Raw genomic sequence first — 26,786 nt, forward strand, 5'->3', positions numbered from 1 at the left:
TCAATAATTCATCCCGCCATTCATCACCAGCCAAGTGTAAAATTTATCTTATTTTTATGTATTGGCCCCCTCCAGCTCGCCACCATGTATCAACTTCTTATTAGCCACGATTTGTTTGGCGCGCGGGGCATCCCGACTGCCTCTCCCCTCTCCCGCCGTCAACGGATCCCCGCCAGTGTCCGGGCAACGACAATGACCAGTCCCGCCGAGACTTAAACTGTTCCAACTGCGGCTGGCACCTTTGAACCTTTGAGGATCAATGTCGTCTGCTGTCGACATCGGGCTTTGCTATCAAAAATTTCAAGTTGTACGCAAACAATTTGAAAAACAAGCGAAATAATGCTGTTTCTGAAAGCTTTTCTTCTTCTCTAGTGTTCAGGATTTAGCTGTACAATTCTATAGCTGTACAATAGATTTGATATAGCAAAATTATAGTCTTATGTATAATACTTTGCTTCATAATGCATCGATATCTGAAATATTGGAATAAAATAGCCTTGTTCCTTAACGTACGTTTTCTGGTTTATTAGCTTCAACGTTCTTCACATCTCACTAAGAAATATTGCACGTTTCTAGTGAAGAACTTAGAGTACAAAGGATTAACCCTTTGAGGACGAATGTCATTTTGACGATGTCAGATTTACATTTGGAATGCGAGGTATCAAAGGAGTAATTGGATTATTTAAGTCACAAGATCAGATGATAGGTTTCTTTCCTCTGATACTTAAAAGTGTACAATTTAGCTCTCTCTGCTGAAAGTTTTTGAAAACAATTTCAATAATCAGCAAAATAGTGCTGTTTCTAAAAGCTTTTCTCCTTGTCTAGTATTCAGGATCTAGATATACAATTCAGCTGTCTATAAAACAGCTTTTTAACTCTTTGATGACAAACATTATTTTGACTCTATCAGTTAAAAGTACAGTGTACAATTTAGCTCCTTCTGAAAGTTTTTGATTCCTTGAGCAATCCTCGTTCGCAAAGGATTAACACTAGAGATCCTCCTTCTCGGGAGATTTCGCAAGTGACAGCCTTAACTGGAACAATCGTCGAGTGCTAGATTTGAGTTACTTAACGCAGTCTGGTCGTCTCGGCAGGGCATTCAGTGTTTGTTTCACTCAGCAGGTGTGAAACACGCAGTTTAACACCCACCGGTTCCAGAAAACCGTTCATTAACGATTGTAATGAACGTGGCCGAGTATTTTTCAAACGATCATCGTCTAAACGGCGAGCGCGCTGCCAACGTGACCGTGGAACGCTGTTCCTTAATCGAATGCACGCCTCTTGTATTAAGCGTTGCTCGATCGTACTTCATGTTTACACCGAGTAACTGGCAGGGATTTGCCACCTTCAAGGCTGCGTACTTCGAACGTGTATCCGTGATGTTCAAGCTCTGTTAGCTGGGAAGGTGTGAAAAATAATGAAAAGAGCGGGGAATGGAAAGGAAAAGTTACGGTGAGCACTTCGGTGAGGGCACTTAGCGAATTCTGATGAGAAACAGGGGAATATCCAATGATCTCTAGACTTATTTTGCAAACGTCTCGTTCCTGAAACTAAAACAGCTTTAAAACATCCAAACATTTCAAAAATACCCTATGGACCAGCTTCGCGAACCCTAAACTTACCACTCAAAGTATCTAAACCTCGATACTATCAATCCGCTCTCGTTTCAAAATATTTCGCTTCGTTATAATACACGTGTTCACGCAATAAATCCCGACTTAATCTCCTTCTATTTCCGTTTACGGAAAACAAAAGCTAAGAAAAGGATTCCCAGGCGAAGGGTCTAACAGATAAACCACCGAAAAGTGCAGCCTAGCGTCACTAATGCATTCCCCGAGTCATCGTGCAGAAAGAGAGCCAATAAACCGTGAGCCCGCCACAAGGAAATCACAAAATACGAGGTCAGAACGATTCAGCCGCATTCATTCCGCATCTCCAGACACTTCGGACACGTTCAACTGGCTGGAAGACGTCCTCCCCGAAGTGGTCCTGGTGCAATTACGATCCTCGAGGCTTCTATCCGCGCGGCGAGAAAAACGGACGTCTGAAAAAGCAAATGACAGCCTCTGGTGACGTAATGACAATGAGCTGGCCGCTTCCCGGCACCGGAAGTACCTGCTACGCCGAGGACCCGAGCACCACCGGTCGATGTCATGTGCCATCGTCTTCTTCGGCCCTCGCCTCTCCGTTCCACCCTTTTCTCTCCCTTCTTCCCTCCCCTTCTCCTCCCTCTCTCTCTCTATCTGTGACGAATAAATGACTAAATTGCCGAGGGAACGGGGGCTAATTATCGACCTTCGGCAAAAAGGAGCATCTCCTTCACGGGCGTAACATCACGGGGATCGTTGTCGAGCTGCGTACGCGTCCGGCCAATTTTGAAAGTTCGACTAGCGTGATTACCGGCTTTCGGAACGGAATGATTTCCTTCAAGCTGTCAGGAGGAAGTTTGGCAGAGATCGAGGCCGGGGGGAAATTTAGGCGTGCATACCTACCTTGAAGAGGGAACGTGTGTGTGCCTAACGGCCGATGTTTCGCGAAAAATCGAATTCCGAAGAGTGCGTTCCGAACGGGAGGGAAGCGGAGGACGCGTCAGGAGGACGCAATTCCGCGCGAGTAATCATCGAAAGTACGCGACAACGGTGTTCCACTATTTCGTGTAATTAGCTTCGTCGACGGTATCATTAGTTCGAGCATCGTTGTCGCTCTTCCTTCGCGGTCTTCCATCCGAGTATGTGCATTGTCCTCGTCAGACGGCGCGTTCTGACCTCTTTCTCGACGCTTAGGCGTGGCTGCGTTTTCAACGCGGTGAAATAAAGGCCTTTTTTTAAATAATACATTACTTGCTAGATAGCATGATAGATTATAAGCGAATTCAAACTTCCTTCGATTGTTTCTAGTGATTCTGTGAATTTTTACTATTTGTGAATGACTTACGATACTTGGTTTATATTATTTTTGAGATGGGATCAACTCTTCGTCTCCCTAGGTTCAGTAGCTCTTTCAACCTAAATCATCTTATCTAAAATTAATTTGATCCTAAGTAATTTGAATTTAGCGTCTTTTATGTACTTTCAGCTTGCTGCTCTTTGCAGAGTCTTTCAACTAAATTCGGCAGTTTATTAAGAGAGGTTGACGACCCCTGTCCTAGATGGAATACGTTGTTCAGGACAGGCCGTAACGTACGCGTCAGTTAGTCCGTCATCGTCGTCCGATCCCCGTGATTTCTGCTATCCGCTCGTTTCGCTAGAATTTGCATTCGGGGGGAACGCGAAATTGGGCGGTGCAAAGATAGAGCTAATGCTCGCGGGGCGGACCACCTCGGCCCGTGTAAACACAGGGTAGCCCGACGATGCGTTTCTGGCTTGATCGTCTCTTCCTCGCCGCTGCGTTTGACTTTTCACTCGGAATAAGAGCAACCGCGGGAACCGCGATAGCCGGGGCCGCGAAATTGCGAGCGTTTCCAGTTTTCTCCCTTGAAACGAGCGATTTCCGGTCGAACCGATCCTGCCACTGTCTTGTATTACTCCTGGCGGAAGGTGTTCAATAAAAATCGTTAAAATCGCAGAAGAAATTACACTGCTGTGAGGAAGAGAAAATGGCAGTGTATCAATGTTCGAGAAATAGAATAGAACAATCGATATACGAATGCGAGAAGCGATAAACGAAGAATTAGAGATAGAAAGATAGAATAATTTAAGAATCTTAACTTCGTTACCAGCGTCAGTGAAGTATAAAATGCAAAACTCTTCAATGAAGACAGTCACTGCATGGCCACGCATCGAGATCTCCGGCAACGTAACGTAGAATGGCAGTTCCGTGTCACTTAAAATTCTTCGGCGGCGTGTCCTTTTCCTAGAAACAAAGGGAATCACTTTTCTGAGACAAAGGCGAACGGAACAATGAACAATGTGCCAATATATGTGATCGAGGAAAAAGAACCACGGTGTTCCATCGGCGCAGCCATTGATAGTTCGCGTGACGCGGCTGAACCGGATCCGGGGGCCGATGAATTAAATGTTAAAATCGAAATGACAGTGTATTAAACGCGTTTTACGATAAAGATTCGACGGCGAATGGGGTGGGCGGAATCCCAGCACGGCAGGAATTAATTAATGAAAAGCGACGCGCTACAGATTGGCGTGAAATTGCCGGTTCGGCCGGCCAGAATTCGCGGTAAATACCAATATTCTGTCGCGCGGCCGGAATTTCGAATAAATATGGACACGACGATCAACGTATCATTTCTATGCAAAGTAGCCAGCGGACGCGGTGCCGGGGCTACTTCGGTATTGCCTGCTTAAAGGCCGATTCGCACGTACTTGGATGCGAGCCGCGGCGCGATTTTGTAATTACGCGCCGCGCACTAAACACCGAATAACAATCGAACTATCGCCGGCCCAGTGATTTCGTAATGGCGGCTCGGCCGTCGCGAAATTAGGACCCTACCGTGTGCACGCTGATCAACCGTTGCCTAATGGCCTAGAGGGGTGTCTTGTAAAATTTCTGCGTACCCCGGACTAAACAGAAGAATTAGCCGCAGTCATCTTTGTATCAGTTTCTCGACACTCGATCCTTCTCCGGTAAGAGCATACCGGGATGAACGGACGCTAACGACGGCCATATTGGAAGTCTACGAGGGGCGCTGTAGTCTACGCGTCCGCCATGTTTATTCGCAGCGTTGCTACTGCAACTTCGGCTTTCTGAGTTACAAAATAAGTAGCTTCTTTGATCCTGCTCGCTGAATCATGAATACTTTGCTTAATTGATACTACTACTGTGATCAATTAGCACTGCCACCAATTAACTATTTTTACATTCTCCAATTCCTTTTCAATTCAGTATCAACAATCTGGAAGCAAGACTAGGCTAAAGAATACGAGTAAAACAGTTCAAGACAGGGTTGAAACCTTCAGCACAAGAAACAATCGCAGGACCTTCAATCTAGACCCAAGACTACACTGAAGCGTACGTACAGAACAATTCAAGGCACAAAGGGTTAAAACCTTCAGCACAAGAAAATCGCAGAAACTTCAACTATCTAGATCCAACACTACACTGAAGCGTATGAACAGAAAAATTCAAGGCACAAAGGGTTGAAACCTTCAACAGTCTAGACGCAAGACTACACTGAAGCGTACGAACAGAATAATTCAAGGCACAAAGGGTTAAAACCTTCAGCACAAGAAAATCGCAGAATCTTCAATCTAGACCCAAAACTACACTGAAGCGTACGAACAGAACAATTTAAGACACAAAAGCCTGAAACATTCAACAATCTAGACCCAAGACTACACTGAAGCGTACGAAGAGCACAATTTAAGACACAAAGGGTTGAGATCGTCGCCAGAAGGAAGAGTCGCATCATCAGAGTCCTCTGGCTAGCAGACTTGTCTCCTAGTGTATGTAAATTTGCGGCGCAATCGCTGTTACAAATTCGAGGCGTAGCCTCGGACCATCCCGGGCCCCCAGCCCCGACCCGTAGACGTGTAATCTTCGGAGCTAGCCACTAGGCGGGGTAATAACACGCTCGCGATCGCCGCGGCACCGGTGTATCAAGATGCTAGGGCCCGGCCGGGGCCCGGTCCGTGCACGTAGCGCGAAATCGGTAGCAAGTACCCTAACAGGTGAAGCCACCGCTCCGAGAGAGCGGGAGGCAGCGGAGAGTGAATTTCTGGTGTATCGCATGGCCTCGGCCGAGGGGTGTTAGGGGCCGTTTATTTTAACCGGGCCGGCAGCCCGGCGTATACCGATTATTACGGCATTACCGTAGGTGTGTCGCGAGCCCGCCAGATTGATTGCCAGCCAATCGACCGACCGGGATCGGTGGAAATCTTCGTGGGAGAGATCCCAGTACCTCTCAAAAACTGGCTGAGCCGATTGGGAGGGCTGTCGGGTGTAATCACGGTTCAATGGCTCGAGATTCGACCCTTTGTTTTGTAGAAATTATTCGGGATACAATGCGGAGGATAATAAATGCGAGTTGCTGATAGTGGAACAAAGAAATATGAATAATTGTTAATAATAATATATAATACAGTAGAATTTTCTTGAGCGATACAGTGGAAAGACGGCAGTTAACTCTTTGAACTTTGTGGGATCCAATATTGCACCAGTTATAATAAATATTTTAATGAATCTTGAAGAAACTACCCTAAAATTATTCGATTTTCGTATATCCAAATTTTCTAAGTAGGAAAATAAAAGATCGAAGGAATGTTATAGCATTTCTAATTTTCACTGGGAATACTATAAAAATTAGTTGCAGTTGCTGGTAGATTACAAAACAACCTGGAATGCTAAGGGTTAATCCCTCGGTGTAATAACGCATGGAATATTGAAACGAAATAGCGTTAATTCGCAAGATTTTCCTTTATGGTAATCGTGAATACCATAAATATTTCCTAAACAGATGTATAATAAGGAATATTCTCGAGCGAAGGGTTGAAGTGCAGTACGTTGTTCCTCTAATCCCGACGAGTCGATTAACCTTTTGCGGACGAAGATCATTAAAAGTATAGGAAACCTTCTGCAGATTCTGCTAAATTAAACATTCAATGCTTAAGTCATAGAGAATAATGAAACTATGTACTGATTCCTTACTGTTAATAGCTAAATCATCTGTTTGTAATTTGGTATTCCAAGCATGGAAATTTGATTCCGGCAAAACACCGACGTCCACAAAGGGTTAATTGGATCTTCCGGGTACTAATTAATTTCCAGTAATCCACCACGGCGAAAGAAGTTCGATTACAGAGTATTACCGCAGACGAAGAAATGTACAAGAGAATAGGGGATGAAACCGAAGAAATTTCGCGTTGGGACCGGGAAAACAAGATGGACGCAGCGTTCGAGGGGGAAGAAAGAAGCCCGGTCCTTGAGATCTCGTTAACACGGCCAGGAATTATTTTTCTCGCGTGCCTTTAAAGCATCGCCGCCGTGGAAGGATGAAACGGGAGGGAGGACAAGAGCGAGAGAGGAGGACCAGTGGGAACCGCGGAACCCCGTTCCCGACGATCCCATAATTTCGGAATTCTTCTAAGTGTAAACGCCCACTTGATGTTTTCGAGCATCGTGTAATCGTAAAGAGCTGGCTACAGGACAATATTATGTGTCGTAACGTTCATATAAATTCCCGATGGCTCGGGCCCCGCACGGTTTTCACAATTTTTCTGCTCTTGTTCGTCGTCGTCGTCTTCGTCGTTGTTGTTGTCGTCGTCGTCGTCGTTGTTGTTGTTGTCGTCGTCGTCGTTGCCAGTGCCGCGCCAGCGTTGGCCAGTGCCGGGCGCTGCTCCGCCGATCGGTATTAATTAGCATAATTTCAGGCGTGCCGTCGGTGTGGCAGGTGGGACAGAAAGAGCGAGCCCGTTTCCGGCAGCCGCCGCCGTCACCGGCGACTTGATTTATTTAATAAAATTACAGACGAAAGACGAGACGTGCCGCGAGATCGCGCGTCGATATATTTTTGTTAACCAAATAACCGTAATGGAAATAAATTGGACGTGCATCCTTCTTCACCTCGCCGTCACGTTCGAATTTTTATTCGTTACTCGGTAATGAAATCGAGGTTAATTCGAACAAACGGATATAATAATCGATCGACGTCAACGCGTGCTGTTGGCGCGATTTCCGGTACAGTGAATGAATTTACTGCGCAGGCTCGTGGATTTTTATGGGAACACGAATTTTCGTAAAGGGTAAATACTGAGATTGTGGAAAGAATCGTTGTTATTAATATTGTAATGTTATTATTCGTGTAATAGTGTAGTAGTACTATTGAATCTAGTGTTATATAACTTTCTAGCCGATCGAGATCGCGATAAACGCGTCGGTTGCGTAGAATCAGTCCGGTAATGTAATTATAAAGTATAGAATGAGCGTTTCTCAATGAATCGCGTCGGATAAAATGCTTCGAGGTGGAAAAGGGACGACGGAAGAAGAGAGGGAGGCAACACATTGGATCAACGCTGATTTCGATCGTTTTTTGCCGTCCGGTAGTCGTCGGGCGTTTGAAAAATCGACCGCCTTTAAGAATAATCGGTGGATGTGGTTGCAACATGATAGTCGAGCGGCGGCGTGTACGCGCCAGTTACGCGACCGATCCGGTGTCGCCATTTTAGACATTTTTCCGTCAGGCTTTCTGCTTTTTCACCGCGGCCCCCGCACTTTCCATCCGCTTTCCTAAGCTGCGAGAACAATCCAGGCGAACCTATCGTACAGCTTTTATTCTAAGTAAACACAGGAATCGTCTCGTCTCACCTGAGACACATTTATTAATGTGTCGCCCCTATCTCAGATTATTACCCGGATCACCGCGATAGCGTTACCCGTATACCGTTCGATGACCGCAATTAAATTATAAATTTGTTGTTACTTAATTATCATTTGTCCGAGGAATTTCCATATAATTACTTTATTTATCCTTATAACCGAACCAGTTGGAGGAGACGTGCGGAACGGCGATGTTTTCATATGTTTGCCTGACCAATTAAAAGTGACAGTTATATTTATGGGTGCCAGACGTCATAAGGGTTCGAAGATTTTGGAGGATAAGGTGTTGAGCAAGTTCTGTAACGTTGGAACACAATGGGATATGTTTGGCAGAGAATTACACTTTGATATGTAGATTTAATTTCGAGTTAATCTCTGAATTGATAGAATACATTTCTATAGGATTTCCAAGCTGACAAACGAATCATACGAGAATGATTCGGTAAGGTTCAACCCCTAGAATTCCAATAGACATCTTATACTTCAACCGACCATTGCTTCGATCTTCTATAAAATTATATCCTAGTGTTTCAATGAAAACTATTACCTTCGTTTCTTATTACATCATTCGGTGATTTGTGTAAAAGCAATGCAACTATTCTAACGCGACTAAGTCCATAAGAAAGTCAGACACGTGTATAGGGTTAACGAGAGAATAACAGGCGACGTCTCAGCGATCCGAATATTTACCGAACGATTACCAGCTGTAAATAAACGGAATATATAATACGGTGGTGGCGAGATCGTGCGGCGACATGGTCTACGTGGAACGCACGCGTTCAGGTTCACCGAACGGTCCGATCGGGGACTCGAGTCGAATTCCATCGCGAAAGAGTCGCGTTTCGCGAATCGGAGGAGTACCTTTACCTGGTCTGGAGCCTGTTGCAGGAACTGCAATGACTGCTATACGATCTACATACCAGCTAATAGGTGTAGCTAACCGGAAAAAGAGAGTCACTCGACCATTCGATGTCCGTTTGTTTACATAGACGTGAGTGGCGTGTGCATTTTTATAGGGAGGATCGGATGTCGGGGCGTCGAGTTAAGTTACCGTCGGCCTTTCCTCTCCTTTCTAGCGAAACCCCCACCCGCCGGTTCACCCTTTTCTATCGCATGCCGCACCATTTTATCATTTTCATCCGTTTCGTAGCTATCGAGGTCGAACCGTTCACTTCGAACCGATTCTTTTTTATCAAGGGATCTAACGTTGTGCAGCGACTGCTTCACTTTGGGGCTGAACTTGACCTTTGTGTATAGGGAATTTTATTCTGATTTTTATATTTATAAATTCAATTTTTCCTGTTAATAATTACTGGGGATATAGAGTTTAGAATTTTTGAAGATTAGGAGTTTTGAAGCTTTGAGACATCAAACCTGAGAACTTTCAAGGGTTAGAACTGTAAAAGATTAGAACATTTAGAGCATAGAACTGTCAACGCTCAGAACTCTCAAAGCTTAGAACACACGCAGCTTAGAATATACAAAGCTTAGAACTCTCAAAGCTTAGAACATACAAAGCTTGGAACTCTCAAAGCTTAGAACATACAAAGCTTAGAACTCTCAAAGCTTAGAACATTTAGAGCTTGGAACTCTCAAAGCTTAGAACTCTCAAAGCTTAGAGCATACAAAGCTTAGTACTCTCAAAGCTTAGAACATACAAAGCTTAGAACTCACAAAGCTCAGAAGATTCAGAGCTTAGAACTCTCAAAGCCTACAACAGTCAGAGCTTAGAACCCTCGTAGCTTAGAACATTCAGAGCTTAGAACACTCAGAGCTTAGAACTCTTAAAGCCTACAACACTCAAAGTCTAAAACTCTCTAAGCTTAGAACTGCTCAAACTATCATCATTACCATCTTACCAAATACACCAACAATTAATCGACCATAGCTTCCCTATTACAACACCCCATTTTCATTCATGACCCTTCAATTTACTCATCAGAAGCAGTAAGAAACGCAACGAACGAATGACTTATCGACCTGCTTAACGCTCTAATAAAGTATTAAGAGGCAATCGCGTCGCACAGGGGAGGCTTGAATTCATTAAATGCCCGATAGTTTTCCAACGACTGACCAGAACGTCTGACTTACCGACAAATTGTTCGGTCTGGCCAGTAAAGTAGTTTAAATTACATCCTCGATTACGAAGTCGCAGCGGCCGCGTGGGACGGCGAAAGTCTGCCGGCCTAATCGTGCCTATGGCCGGGAACTTTCCAGCCTTTTGGATTTTTCGTTCCCCGACACTGTGACCGCTCGTGGGAATCGCCGTGTCAACCTGCCGTCGATAATCACGGGTCTGCTCCGACACTAGGCGGTTGTCGTTTGCAGAGGAGCACGGGTCAGTGGCTATACCTACCCCTGCAACCGTGAAAAATTCATGGTCGCGTTTCTACAACGCGTCCACCATTGCGGAGAACTTGGCTAACCCGACGTTTTCATCGAGATTCTTCAACTTGTCCGTTTTCCCCAAACTGTTATCAACAAACTACAAAAACAACAACAAGATACAATGACGAGAATCCTAAGAATAATAAGAACAAACCAAGAAGAATGATATTTTGAAGTAAAAATCTCTTTGACATGGAATTACTCGATACTCAACAGTAATTCTGTATTGATCTACTATTATTCAAACAATGAAATTATTCACTTGCAACTGATTTTAGATATAACCTAATGTTAAGGTGTTACTTCAAAATATTCGAAGCTCTGGACACTCGAAATTTTTAATATTTTATAAAACTTTCTATCGATCGAAACGAAAGCAGTACATTCGAATGAATTACAGGAAAAAGTACGAGGCAGTATTCTTGAAATTTTCAATATTTAATCTTGAAATTTTCAATATTTAAAGAAGACTACTTCATACTTTTTTCTGTAATTCATTCGAATGCAGTGCTTTCGTTTCGATCGATAGAAAGTTTTTCGAAGACCGTTCCTCTTATCATCTGTCATCCTTCAAACGCTGTGACGTATCGGATAGGAGCAACGCTCGATGCTTCACGCGTTCGATGCATACGCCGCTCTTCATTAAATCGATATGCTGCATTGCGCACGTTGTTACACGATTCTGTGCTCTTTACGCTACAACACAATTATTGTGTACGCCGCTCGGTATCACTGGTGCTCGCCACTTACACACGGGCCACCTTACGTTTGCAGTTCTCTTGTGACGCATTGTCGCGTAACATGCGACGCGTTTATTACCGTGTTTCATATATATATATATATATTTATATAAATGTATATTTCTGGTTTACGGCCGATCGAGACACAGCCGCTTACCATTAATTTAACGGAACGATCCACGGATCTGAAAAAACCGTCGTAACACTGATACTACAGGGCAATCACCAATTAGCTTCGATTCTTTTAGAAGATATACATTTATTAAGATTCCAATTGATCTATATTAATTCATTTAACCCTTTTTCCAATAATGATTATAAAATTAACTGTCGGAAATGTCCAACATTCAATTGAGGAAGAATAATTAAACAGAGAAAATAGTTGTAAGTTAAAATTTCAAAAGGTGGCTTTCGACACCTTGTGTAGAAATAGTGTTAACCCTTTGCACTTGAGAGGTGACTCCAATTGATTTGATTTGCAAAATTATAAAGTCTCATATATAATATTAAGTTTCGTATGATGCGTCAATATGTGGAATATTGAAATAAAATAACTTTCCTTCTTAATTTATATATGTTTCCTAATTAATTAATTTCAAAGAACATCGTCTGTATATCATCGCAGAATATTGAATATTTCTAGTGAAAAACTTTCGAGTGCAAAGGGTTAAGAGTTCCTCAAAGCACCTGTATCTTTTCAATAATTACCAATTGATTTGATTTGCAAAATTATAAAGTCTTATATATAATATTAAACTTCGTATGATGCGTCAATATGTGGAATATTGAAATAAAATAACTTTCCTTCTTAATTTATATATGTTTCCTAATTAATTAATTTCAAAGAACATCGTCTGTATATCATCGCAGAATATTGAATATTTCTAGTGAAAAACTTTCGAGTGCAAAGGGTTAAGAGTTCCTCAAAGCAACTGTGTCTTTTCAATAATTACAATGAACGACAAAAGATGAATGATGAGCCTCGAGCCTCATAGTGGTTCCAGTGTTCATATTCGCTGTAATCATTCATTTCACCCCAGATATATAAACTATATTCTCTGTTGAATAATGATTTCGAGTGATCTATCATTAAGAACATTTGGGAATCGCCGAACCAGTACTCATACATTATTCCATCACGATGTTATCGGGGATTACGCAAAGAAATTATTATTCTCCCGAATAATTATAATGAAACTGCAATAACCATAACAAAGGGAAACCGGAAACGCGATTAAACGTAGAATTATGAAACGGATAAACGTTCGGGTTACCGACACGTGTCGAAAAAAAGGAATTCACGAATTCGGTGTTTGCATGTGCGCCCGATCGCTATCTGCCGCGATGTACATCCTTGTAATTGAACTTAATTTATCCGCGGCTTATCGCCGACCAATGAGTCACGACTCAACTCGCGCGCGCGGGTGAGCCGCCGCTCTCTTCGCGGTTTCTTGGCGCCTTACGGGTTCGAACAGTTTTGGAATTAACCCATTAGCGCTAATGAGGGAATCTGAAGTCAATTAAGCACGCTGTGATAATATGGGGCCGATAAGCGAGAAACCGATGAATATGCAAACTATCGCGCGGCCACCTGCCGCATGCCTTCCCGTAGAGAACGAGACACGCGGGCACCTATATACGCAACGTGTTACGTACGCGCGTGCGTACACGCGCAAGAGTGCGCGTAGAAATGGAGCGCACGCGTGTGTGAGCGCGCGGCTCGAATTTTCACCGAAATCGACGTAACGACGAATAAAATACGAGCGGCGAACGCGGGGACCGATGTTAAGGTACGTTTTCAACGGAGCCACGATGATCGATTGACACTAGAACTACCGTAATAGTCAAAATGACTGGTTTCGATTTTTTTGTTCAGTATATATTGATATCTTCGAAGCATTGAATATTCGAAATGATTTTGAAAATGAATAGTTTCATTTGAGTACTGTAATGAATGCATGAAGAAACTGAAAATAATTGTTACAATTTTTATAGGAATTGCGTATTAATCGTATTAAATAGTAGTTCTAGTATTAAGTGATTGATTGACTTGAACTTTCGTGGGCTAAAATGTGAAAGTTCAATGTGATCGTAGTTTCTAAATCAGAAGATACATTCAATTATATCTAATGAAATATTAGATTTACCATTAACACTAGAACTACCGTACCAGTTAAAATGACCGGTTTCGATTTTTTTGTTTAGCAAGTATTGATATCTTCGAAGCATTGAATATTCGATGTGATTTTGAAAATGAATAGTTTCATTTGAATACTATAATGAATGCCTGAAGAAACTGAAAATGATCTATTGTTACAATTTTTATAGGAATTGCATATTAAGAGTATTAAATGATCGGTAGTTCTAGTGTTAATGCGTTGACTGCCACGAGAATTTCGAACGTTTTGTGTAACGATATCCTTTCCTGACAAAGGCGAATGGTATTAGAAATAATTAACACGTTGAATGCCGTGGGGGTCACCGGTGACCCCAGTCAAATCGAATTATTATGGTTCACTTAATTAAACCATGATTATTTGAAAACATTACTATAAATAATGATGACTAATGTGGTGATATTCAGATAGATGAACCTGCAATAATAACAATGCAATTCAATCGAATGATTTAATATCATATTTTTTCCATTTCAAGTATTTTGTACCATGAAATCGTGCACATTCAACGTGTTAATGACTTGGTATGACAGTATACGTGACACTATCATCTAGCTGTCATCTGATCATCAGTTTTCTTATTGTAATTGTATTTAAACAATTTTGAAGCTCCGGTCACTGATGACCACCGTGGCAGTCAACGTGATAACCCCATGCCATAAAATCACGAGTGAGACTCGCGATGAAGATTTCTAGATTAACTTAACAAAATCAAACAAAGATCAAAGCAAAAGACTATTTTGCTATTATCAATGTATTATCCTCAGATGAAATTTCTGCTTGACGTAGAACAGAAAATTTTGCTGCTTTTCTTCGAAATTGTCGGTAGTAAAATGTTACATGAGATTAGTGGAGAAAGTAAATAATACGTTAAGGGGTTAATGCTGTGATAGGAGCAAAATGACTTTCGAGATTGAAGACTTTTGTAATATCAATTTTGCTTGGAACTGTTACCAAGGATCTTTATAATTGCTGACCGTTGTGAAGAAGCTTAATTTCGGATTGAGTGTTTCTGTTAAGATTTAGTAATAACTGCTGTTTTCTGGCCTAAGATTATTAGATTTTCCACACTATAGATTACAAAACCATCTGGACTGCCAAGGGTTAACTCTTTGCACTTCGCGATATTTTTCATTACAAACGTTCATTATTTTCGGACGAAATATTAACCCTTTATACTCGAAACTTTTTCACTTGAAATACTCAATACCTTCCACTTAGATGAAGACAAGATTTCTTCAAATTAATTTATCAAGCAATCACACATAAATTAAGGAGCAAAGCTATTTTCTTTCAATGTTTCACGTATTGATGCAATATACAAAGGTTAATAGTAAATACAAAAGTTTATAATTTTACTGTATCAAATCACCCTGTGCAAAGGATTAACAATATTATTTGCAACTCACATAAAGAAACATCTTGCATAAATTATGGGGCAGAATAGTTCTGTTTCCATATTTCATGTGTTAATACCTTATTCAACATTTTATATTGAATATTTTATTTTATAATTTTGCTGCGTTCAATCAAGTGGCTTGGTTGAAAATCTAATCTTCCTAGAGTCAGTGTCTTAACACTAAACCTACTAGACGGGTCAAAATGACCCACTCCTGATTTCTTCTTTTTGCAATTATTAAAACGATAACTGATGTTTCTCTGAGAAATTATTCAAGAAATTGATTTAACAATACGCACACTGAATTGTAAATCGATTAACCCTTAGCAGTCCTATGTCAAATCAGACTCGACATTCTATTTTATTGCAACCTCTACTTGTTTTAACAATTTTTTCTATACTTATTTGTAGTATCACAATTGTACCATTTAAAGGTAACATTTCAATGACTCCCAAATATTCTGGAATAAATAAATAGAGCGTCATATTAAGCTGTAATTGAACGAACTAACGGCGACGTGAAGCTCAAAGTGAAAAACCAAGAGCACTTCGGACCGCAAAATGTTAAAGTCTCGATAGATCCACCCTTGAAGTTGCTATAGAGATATTTCAAAAATTCAGTTTAACTGCTCAGTAGGTTTAGTGTTAACGGTTACGATTTTGTAATAAATGGAAGCACGATTCATTACGGATGTTGTACTCTTCGATGATCGCAGGAAAAATCAGGAATGGTTCGTTTTGTAGCGTTCGGTAGTACACCGTTGAACGAGAATTATATAAGTATCGCAGCTCTAGCATAAACGAACCGGACAAAGACATTCTGTTATCCGTCCGATCGTCACACAGGTCTTTTAGTTTCTGTCGCAGTCTTGTTGTAAATGTGCCTTTACCTGCGGCCACCTTGTCGAGTATTGAAGGTTTTCGGTCCCGTGGCACGTTCTTACAGGCTACACGGTCCCCTTGATGCCTGTGCAATTAACTTGTTGATGATACCGATGATCGGACAAAGAGATCTTTTAAGGCAGCCGCGATATCGAGTGATTAATAGGTGGTACTGTTAGCTGGTAATGGGGCCGGGCACGATGACACGTTGCGCTGTTGCTCGAAAAAATGGCTTTTTCGCTCGCGTTTAGATTCTCGGTGTGGATTACTTTGGGCTTGACGCTCCGCGTTCGCCGGTGGTTTGATGGTTTTTTAAATGCCAGTGATTAAGGCCTGGTAATTTGTTTACAAATGCTACTGGAAAGCGGTAGAGGTCCGCAGGAGTAAGGTAATCTGTTACTTTTTGAAGAAGTATTGGTAAACTTTGATTTTCGACGTGGAATTTCAGTGATTTGGAAAGCCGCTAATAGGGTTTCGGTGAATGAAATTAAAAGGCAACGCTGGAATGAATTATAACCGTACGTTTCGGAGCTGTTGAGTTTCGAGATATCGATATTATAAAATTTTCATTGAATACCGTTGAGGAATTATAAATCGTAATGACAAGTTGCTCTCGTGGCAACGTTGGGAAATACTGGATGCCTTTTAAACACGAGCGCGTGTCGTTCCAATTAATAATCTTATAAATATTCTTTTATGCATGCCTAATAAACAAGCGGCGTAGATACGAGAGACAAGGATTGCACAATAGAACGGTTTGATACACAGCCGGGGCAAATGGACTTGTCAAGAAACCGTAAATTTAAATCTCGATTTATCTCCGCATGATAATTTATCTATCTCACGTTGGAAAGGTTTGTATTAATATTTATGCCCGAAGATAAGAGGATTATACTCCAAGTAAACGGGGGATCGGTATAAGTTCGAGGGAAATTGAAATATCAAATTAAGATAGAGTTAATCGTAGGATTTGCGGCAACCTGTCCGACAGGGAGAACGAGTTCTCTCGAAGCCGAAGCGTTACGGTAATTATACACAAAGACGCTGAAATGTAAATTCGTCGTTTTCGCTCGATCTGACGAAATTTTGTGAAACCTCCAAATTTTCATTTATCATTTCCCATCTTGTCAAACTTATGATCTTTCCATCTCATATATCTAACCACTTAGAATCTAATATTCAATTATTAAAGCACTAAATGAACACAATAAACAATATCGTTCTACGAGATTCTCTACAATACTAGAAAATCAATCTACATCTAAAAATTAAGAAATCTAAAACATTTCAAAAATTAGATTGTTTAAATCTGGATCTTATATAATGGGTAAATGTGAAGGTCTATAGCAATTAACCCTTAGCACTCCAGGTTGTTTTCTAGTCTATCAGCAACTGCAACCAATTTTTATAGTATTCCTAGCGAAAATGAGAAATGCTATAAGATTTCTTCGATCTTTTATTTTCTTTGTTAGTACAAAATTTGAATGTGTGGAAAATCGAATAATTTTAGGGTAGTTTCTTTAAGATTCATTAAAATATTTAACCCATTGCACTCCAGAAGCTTCTCATTAGAAATACTCAAGATTTTTTAATGAAATACCAACAACATTCTTTCAAACTGAATTAACGAGAAATCGTACATAAATTAAACAGGCTGTTTTATTTTAATATTTCACATGTCGACTGTACAAAGTTTAATATTAAATGTCAAACTCTATAATTTTGCTGTGTCAAATCAATTGGCGACTGAAAGTCACCTCTCGAGTGCAAAGGGTTAATATTATAACTGGAGCAATATTGGAGCCTACAGAGTTCAAAAGGTTAAAGCTTGACATTGTTCCACCGAAGGGACTCCCGAAAAAGAATGAGGTTAGAATTTTCTAGCGGGCCGCCATCTTGATTCGCACGCGAATCCCAAGTCCTCAATGCGACTCCGCTAATCGAGAAGAATTCTAATGATCTCCTCGTCCAGCTGGAATTTCCGTGATTCCCTTTCCGCGTGTTCGTTTCTCTTCCTTCGTTTCTTCGAAATAGAAACACTCGACGGGGAGATATGGAAATCGGGTGAATTTATTCCAAGTTGACGACGACACGCGTCGACCTTGTTTTTGCCACCGAAATTCGCCGGCAACCGTGGAAAATCCTGCTCGTTTTCATTCTCACCGGGTCGCCGTTAACGACACGTGAAACGAGACGATTTTTTCGGCCGAGTCTGGCCACGATTTTTCGTGACGAGCTACGGGATACCCGTGAGCAATCGTTTCGTGACGCTTGCCGATTTGTCTGCGGACTATTAGTGCCGCATTGGAATTTCTTCGTTTGTTCGAGTAATTAGCGGAACGCCCGGTCCACGAGATACATCGACGCATCGCGATATTTAACCCGTTTACCTATGATTTCTTTCTCAACTCTGATCGATACGACTACTTTGTCATTAATAATTTATTGGAAAAAGAGAAAAATTCTAGGCATATGTTACGCCTATATTTCCCTTTTAAGTATAATAGTTGATTACAGAGGAATAATATTTATTTTGATATTTATATTTATTTATGACATTTGTTGAATCATATTCAAAATCTTCATCACGAGTCTCACTCGTAGTTGTAGGACAAGGGGTTAATATCGCGGACCTGATTTAATTAATTCATCCTTTTTGTCTTACTAACCTTCCGACAACGCATGATGGCGATTTAATTATATAATAAGAATCTAGTTTTATCAGTAAGTTTGTATAATCACTTTTTTAGTGTTTCAAGAAACATATAAATTACATTTTGTTCTTAACACTAGAACTACCGAGCATAACACGATTAACCCTTCGCACTCGAGAATATTTTTCTCCATAAATATCCATTATTTTTTATGAAATGTCAATGATATTTTTTGCAATTAACATAAAGAAATACCTTGCATAAATTAAGTGACAGAACTATTTTATTTCGATGTTCCATGTGTTCGTACATTATATAAAATTTACTATTGAATTTTCAATTTTACAATTTTCTTGGGTCAAATCAAATGGCGACTGAAAAGCGCCTCTCGAGTGCAAAGGGTTAATATGTAATCGCTATAAAGATCGTAACAATAGATTGTCTCCAGCTTCTTCAGACATTTGTTATAGTATTCAAATGAAACTATTTTCAAGATCATTTCAAATATTGAATGCTTTAACCTTTCATGGGTCGAATTTTTGTTCATGATTATAACAAAATCTGTGCAGTACAAAATTAATAAATATTCACATGTGAATACGAATTAACAATGTATTCAATAGTTTCAATAATTTCATCAAACGAATATATTTCGTAACTTTCAAGTTATAATGACGTTAAACTTTCACGCCTGAGTGTATAAAAGTTGAAGTTAACTGATTACTTAATTTTATTCACCACTTCGAGTGCAAAATGAAATAAATCAACGAGATGCCAATATACTGATATGTGACTTTAAAGTTACATGGTTAAAATATCAATTTTGAAACAAAAATCGAAACCAGGTATTTGGACTGGTAGTTCTAGTGTTTCTTCACAAGAAAAGTATCCGAATGATCTTCGTGTAAACATGAGATGAGTGCTGGATGTACCTTACTTTAACACTAGGTTTACGGAACGCGTCAATTTTACGCAGATTGAATTTTATAAACATTATTTGGTAAATGTTTCAATCGGTTTTCGTTGATCCAATTACATGAATGTGAATCCTGATTGTCTATTTCTACATCTACAATTTGCAAAATCTACATGAACGAATATCAACTTCCCCAGGAACAATAGAATAAACTGTACAATAAATGCCCGTAAACCTAATGTCAAAAGAGTAAGCAGAAAGAAACTTATTTTAGTGAAGTTGTTTACCATTCAATCGTAAAAACGTCCCAAAAGTTTCCCTTAGCCATCGACATCTGCGAAGGATTTTCGAGGGTGTCTGTTTAGTGTCAAGAATACATGTGCGCTGACCTATGCGGCGCGGCACCGCTGACAATCAGGAAAAGGCAGTCGTGAATGAGCCGTGAAAGAGAGAGGTTCGACAGACCTGACCTGAGTGGCACGCTCGTGCGAGACAGATTTCCGTGTATTTCATTTTTCTTGCGCGTTCACGCGGTATATTATAATTAGATCGCGAACCTTCGTGCGTTTTTAGTGCACCCGATTGCTCTCGTGTGATTTCCTAAAGTGATTTCCATGTTTAAAATACTTCTACTCGTGTTATTCGCTTGTAGACGTATACTTTGATATGATTAATGAAGTATTTGCAAAATAAAATTTGTATTAAGAACGAAAAAAATTATCCTCCCCGGCGGGGAATCGAACCCCGGTCTCCCGCGTGACAGGCGGGGATACTGACCACTATACTACCGAGGATTTTTGAATGTCTAACAATTAAATTCTGCAGAAAATGTATTAACGACGTAGTATACCATTTTTAGTACTTGTATTTTCAAAATTGAACAGTTTTGTATAAAAATTTAATTGTATAGACATTAAAATAAGTCTTTAATTTGATTTACTGATAATTATCAGTTACGAGAATTTGATCGCAAGCATGTTTGAGGTTAAGTTTATAGTATTTCGAATATTTATTCAACTTCCAGTGTTTATAGATTAAATATTCAGAGTAAAATACTGGTGGGAGTATAATTAAACTTAATTAAACTGAAAGTCTATTTTTCCTAAATCTTTTCAATCTTTCAAATTTCATTGCGCATTGGATATTCGAGCTGTAAATTCGAAGATTTACAGGCTAATGTTATTCAGTATGCTGTATGTCATGGATTTTTCGTATTTAGTAATTCTTGGTGACCCTGAAATTTGCCATGGAAGATAATCAAAGGGATAAGAAGGAAAACGGCTCGTATCGAAGCGTATCACGGAAAAGCAAACAAAGCAGCGCTCAAGTTTTTCTCACGATACGTCGCGGGAAGAGAAAATGAAGATATGCACGGAGGAACGCAAATAGTAGAATGTTATTACTCGAGTCATTCATGGTCCCTATATAAGACGTCTGCAAATCACTTGCCAAGGGTCACGTCGTAAATTACGTTACCTCTTGTCCCGGGGTCGGGCGAGTGCTGCACGTGCTATTTTCCTATTGCTAGATTCCTGAAATTCCTCGGAATGTCTAAAAATTTATGTTACCTGATGAATATTAACACAACGGACCGGCTACTTTTCAGAAAACTTAATTGCGCGGATGGCAATTTTCACTGAGGTCAACTTACATCGCATAGAAAAACTCAGACATCATATTGTTGTGTGATATATTTTAAATAGATAATCAATTCGAATTAAATTTGATATTTTCTCAATACTGTGGTAATTAGCGAAGTTGCATAGCTAAGTGTCTTTATATAAAAACGAGATTTCTCATTACCGGCCCGCAATGCGTTAATAACCCACATATTTCATGTACACTAATTTCCATTTCACTCAGCCACTCCTCATTTTTTCTCATTTTCCTAATTTAATTTCTCTGTTGCGAAGATCGATGTGCATCGAAGAAATTTGATACGAGTTGAATTCCTCTTACACGTTTATCTACCAGCCGAATTAATGAGGAGAATGAATGATTAAAAACTGCATCGCTCATACTTAAATGCATGATTGTTGTAATCAGACTGCGAAGATTTGCATGAGTACGTAGTTCCGAGTTGAAAAAAAATTAGTTGGAACTGTGTTTCCTGTATCGGCGATTTTACTGCTCTTGTAATAATGCGCGTGCACTTTAAACTTACATAAAATCTTTATTTTACTGCAAGTTAGGAAACGCTATGAATGCATAAACGTCTGCAGTCCAGATGCAATTTAGCCGCGTTCTTTGCCAATTACACGTTGAAAGTATGTTGCAAGCATCGATGTAGGCGCCATTTGCACGCAGCGAAAAGACGATAAAAAATTGATTCATCTTTGGTATGTTCGAAGCCTCGCTTCAATGAAATCTCTCATGAAAGCTTTTTATCATTCCACGTTATTCACGTGGTTAGCACGAAACGAGATAAATTACTTTGAAACGCGCTTTAACGCGCAGTCGTAACGAATGATACGAGAGTTAGGAAGTTAATGAGACGTTTCTCTTAAATTTTGTTTATACTTCGCGAAGACGATACGGTGCACTTAGTAAAATGTAACTATGAAGACCGCCTGTGAAAGATACGCTGGCAGCGAACGCGTTAACGAACGGAAAATTAATTTACGAGGGGCGCGCGTCGCAATTAACGTCAGGCTCTCGGTCCCGCGGATCCTTCTCATCCGTTTTATGCCTCGCCTTCGGTCACATTTTCGTCCTTTTCGGACGGGAATAGGCGATCGCGCGAACGGCCGACCGGTAGCGGGTAAACAGTATTCCTTATTAATCGTCCAGATGCTTATCGCTGTTTAACGAACGGGTCCCCGAGTAATTAGGCTCCGCCGATGCGCCGTGGTGGGGAACGAGAAGTAACGAGGCACCTGCTCGTTTCCAGTTTCGCGTTAAAACGTCCGCGGCGAAATAAATTGGCAGATTAATAGTAAACGATGCCTCGTTCCTCTCCTGTCGGCCTTCCTTTCTCTATTTCTTTTTCCACATTTTGTCCAGTCAACTTTGATGGACGCCCCAAGATGCTCACCGCCATTGAACATATCATTATTGTGTAACGGACACAAGGAAACCTTTAAACTGGCAAATTGAGGGTTTGAATGTTTGAAAATTTCAAGGTCGAACTGAGACATTTCCATACTTAATCCTTTGCACTCGGAAATTTCTCACTAGAAGTATTTAACATTTTTTCACGAGACAAAGATATTCTTTGAAACTAACTCGAAGGGAAAACAAAAGTGTACCGAGGAACAAAACTATTTTATTCCAATATTTCACGTATCGAGGCATACGAAATTGAATATTAAATATTAAATTTTATAGTTCTACTGCGTCAGATCAAGTGATGACTGAGGGTCACCTCCCGAGTGCAAAGGGTTAACCCCTAGCAGTCTTGTGTCGAGTTAGACTCGAGATTCTATTTTATTGCAACCTCTACCTGTTTTATCAATTTTTTCTATATTTATTTGTATCACAATTGTACCATTTAAAGGTAACATTTCAATGACTCCCAAATATTCTTGAATAAATAAATAGAGCGTCATATTAAGCTGTAATTGAACGAACTGACGTCGACGTGAATCTCGAAGTGAGAAACCAAGTGCACTTCGGACCGCAAAGTAATAATATTAACAATTGTGAACGTACTAAAATTACGGTGCATCTGCATTAAAGAAAGTGGTGACATTTTCGGGGATTGAATTTATTCAGGAAATAACGAATTAATCAGAGCCGATCAGTATTATGGATGAATCAGTATTAACACGATCCAGTATTAAGGACGAATCCCAAGGGATTAGAATAAAACTGCTTCTGAGAAATATTTGCGAATAATTAGGCAACACGAGGAGTCCCCGACGAGTGTTCGGAAGGCAACAAAGAGGGTTGTTTGCAAACTTATGTAAAGGTGTTCGCGAATTGGCACCGAGCGCCGAGCAAACGAACGGGCACGAAGAAAGGGGAGGAGAGTAACGAGTTCATGGCTCGACGGCACGGAAACTTGTTCCTTTTTTCCCGAAAGATCACGCCAACCGCGCCATGTGTTCCCTTGGCCGTTGGCTTTCCTTCCAACGACGCTTTTGTCCCGCGTCATCTGCTCCGAGGAACGTCCGCCGTTCCGCGGCGCAGGAATTTTCATTCCTCCCGGCCGGCCGGCCGGCCGTCCGGCGCCATTTTGCTCCGCGATACCTGGCAGCGTTGACACTCAGAAAACAGCCGGGTTATATATCTTGATCGTCCTAGTTGGAAATCGGCGTCGACGCCACGATAACGTCACCCACGCTCGTTCCCCGCGATTTTTCCAGTCGAAGCGAACGCGGCGGTTTCAAGTTTCGATATTCCCGGTCGACCGCGACGCTGCCCCCCCCCCCCCTTCCCCCATCCGCCCCCGCCCGCCGTTCCCTTTTTCTACTGTTCCCTGTTTTTTAATAAAAATTTATGCGACCGCGCTTTTCGTTCGACTGAACACTCACGCGAGCCGGCTGCGGGCCGCTTATTACGTGAGTTAAAATGTGCCGGCCGTTGATAAAGCGTTTTAAATGCAATCATTAATTTCGCGTCGCTGTTACCGCAATTAGAATTTGCATTTTATAAATATGCGCTCGGCTGTACATTTCCCGCGGCCCGGCTCTCGTTCCCCGATTGGCCGCGAGTTCCTTCGACGTTGATCACGCGGGAAGTCGAACGGATTTCGCTCCCTTTCGGCGCGTTTCCTTCGATTTTCTCCATTCGCGCGAGACCCAGTTGTATATCAAGTTAATAAACACACGGTGTAGACTTCAGAAATGTGAACGGAATAATTATAGGATCCTTCGACACTTTCCTGCTCGAAGTGTTCTCGGTTTTTCGTTTCAAACAGCTGAACGAGCAGTTGAACGAAGCATGTTTCTAATCGAATCTGTCTCGTCACAGGGCCCCAAAGAATCAGCAATGAAACTTATGTCCCGTTTCCATCGAGCAAAATGATCCTTATCGCAGCGGGGAAGTTAAATTAATCTCCAGTGATCGGCAATCAACGTGCCAAGGCGTACCAAGGATCGTACCAAGGATCGTACTCGTGAACCTGTAGTTATCGACTATTGATTACTTCGACTCGTCGGAGAACGCGGTTATCATTCACGGGACGTTCCGATTCCGCGTCTGGTCGATCGACAACGGGAAAAACGTCCGTTCCAGGCGTGATCGTTTATGAAATAGAGGACGACGAAGTGTCGTGGAACGTCATTAACACGTCGCCCGTCGAAACTCCTTCTAATTTACGGTCCGTGGGCTCTGAACGGATTCCTTCGCCGATGATCAGCATCGGGGCCGCTAAACGTTCCCGATGGTAACGGCAGCCGAGTCCGGAGCGGCAGGTACAACCGTGGGATTCGCGCTAAGGATCCTCGTTCGCTCGAAGGACCTGCCCTCTGCACCCTCTTGACTGCCGTTCTCTTCAATCTTCCCTTAATAATTGTTTTTTGCGCTCGTGTTTACGAGGACCGGCCAATGATACGCATTACGCGTGGCGCTGATTGCTCGGCCCGGCATTAGCTTCCTTTTGCCTTCGAACTTCCTTCCACCCGTTACCTTTCCTCCTGCTCCTTCTCCTTTTGCCCCCTGTTCTTTTTTCGTCCTTTCGTTGCTCTACGCTGAGAAATGGACACATTCGTTGTCGAACGGCCGGAGCTGTTTCTATTATCAATTTCCGAGGGACGCCTCGTAGGTGGGCATTCGTTTTATCGTTCCCCGCTCACGTAACTTTTCTGTTATTAATTTTAACCCCTCGTATTAGAGAGTGTGACGACTTCTCACGTTGTATTTAGCGAATATTAAACCTTCACTGGCGAATCTCGACGTTTCAGCGAGATCGGATTTTCAGATTTCGCAAATCAATGATCTAATTACTCGAACAGCAACCAGTACGTAGTTCCTTGTTTTTATTATTTATCCGATCGATATAGAATTTAGCTTCAAAATTGCTTAAATACAATTACAATAAGAAAACTGTCGATTAAAAATACTTAATAACACAAACAGCTAGATGATAGTGTCACACGTGTACTGTCATACCAAGTCATTAACACGTTGAATGCCGCACGATTTTATAGAGCAAAATACACAAAATGAAAAAATATAATATTAAATCATTTGATTGCATTGTTATTATTGCACGTTCATCTAGCTGAATGTCGCCACATTAGGCAGTATTATTTATAATATAGAAATGTTTTCAAACAATCATCGTTTAATTGAATGAACTATAGTAAGTCGATTTGGTTGGTGTCATAGGTGACCCCCATGGCATTGAACGTGTTAACCCTTTGCACTCCGAAGTTTTTCACTAGAAATATTTCAACATTTTCTGATGAGATGAAGACGATATTTTGTAAAACCAACTCGACGAGAAATTCACCTGAATTGACGGACAAAGCAATTTTACGTCAATGTTTCTCAGACTGATGCATTATATTAAGTATAATATTAAATATCAAACTTTATAGCTCCACTGTAGGAAATCAAGTGGTGACTAAGAATCACCTCCCGAGTGCAAAGGGTTAATATTACTCCTTCTATATAATCACCGGTCACAAATGTTTCATACGAAATTTTGTATCTAACTTATTTATTCTGTTATCCGAGGTCTACCGATTTTCTCAGGAATTACCTGACAGGGAGTCCTGTCGGAAGGGGATGTACTTAGGACTCATTTCTCAGTTACTGGATTCCGTGTTCCTCCGACGAATAACTCGCGATAATACCCCATTTGTCTGTGATTCGTTATCGAATACTTTATCAGGATCAGTTTACTTAAGACTGGTTCTCGTGTGCCGGAGTTTGGTCCAGACAAGGGGTTACGGGAATGAGCTATTGAACGTGGACCCCTGGCGGCAGGTGGAATATAGTCAAGAATAACTTCTCGAATTCAATAAAGAAACTGGATTAATGTATCAATTAACAATCGTAACATATCACCAATAATAAAAGAAGCTAGCAGAATATAAACTCCCAGCTTTCAAATGATCCCTCAAACCTTTTCTACACTAACGAATCACAATTACTCAGGACATAAATTCCTTAGCCCACCAGGATCCCCATTGGAGATAGCAGAACAAACAGCTAACCGATCTAGAAATGAATTCCTCTTCATTCGGAAATCAATTCCCTAACAAGGATACTTATCCATGGTCGGTCCAGAAAAACAGCTTCCCAGCGTTGCGATCGGCGCAAAGGGGGCAACAATTACTCCCGAGTGCAAGCAGCAGAGCGGTAACCTGTTTCCAGGAAGCCACGAAATCGGCCGAACGATCCTCGGCGTCGAGCAGAGCGTGGCTCTCGAATCGGGTCGTCGACAGCGGAAAGGTAAACACGGCAAAACAG

At 41.1% G+C, this 26,786-nt stretch overlaps 1 protein-coding gene and 1 non-coding gene across 3 annotated transcripts in view; one reads left to right on the forward strand and one right to left on the reverse strand.

Moving 5' to 3' along the window:
- ss (aryl hydrocarbon receptor spineless) overlaps positions 1-26,786 on the forward strand; it is a 172,684-nt gene that overhangs the window by 7,888 nt on the left and 138,010 nt on the right. The window lies entirely within an intron of this gene.
- Positions 20,147-20,218, reverse strand: TRNAD-GUC (transfer RNA aspartic acid (anticodon GUC)). Its single transcript has one exon. It is a non-coding gene; the product is annotated as a tRNA-Asp (tRNA).

This window comes from Nomia melanderi, chromosome 1 (assembly GCF_051020985.1).
Source record: "Nomia melanderi isolate GNS246 chromosome 1, iyNomMela1, whole genome shotgun sequence".
Taxonomy (NCBI): Eukaryota; Metazoa; Arthropoda; class Insecta; order Hymenoptera; family Halictidae; genus Nomia; species Nomia melanderi.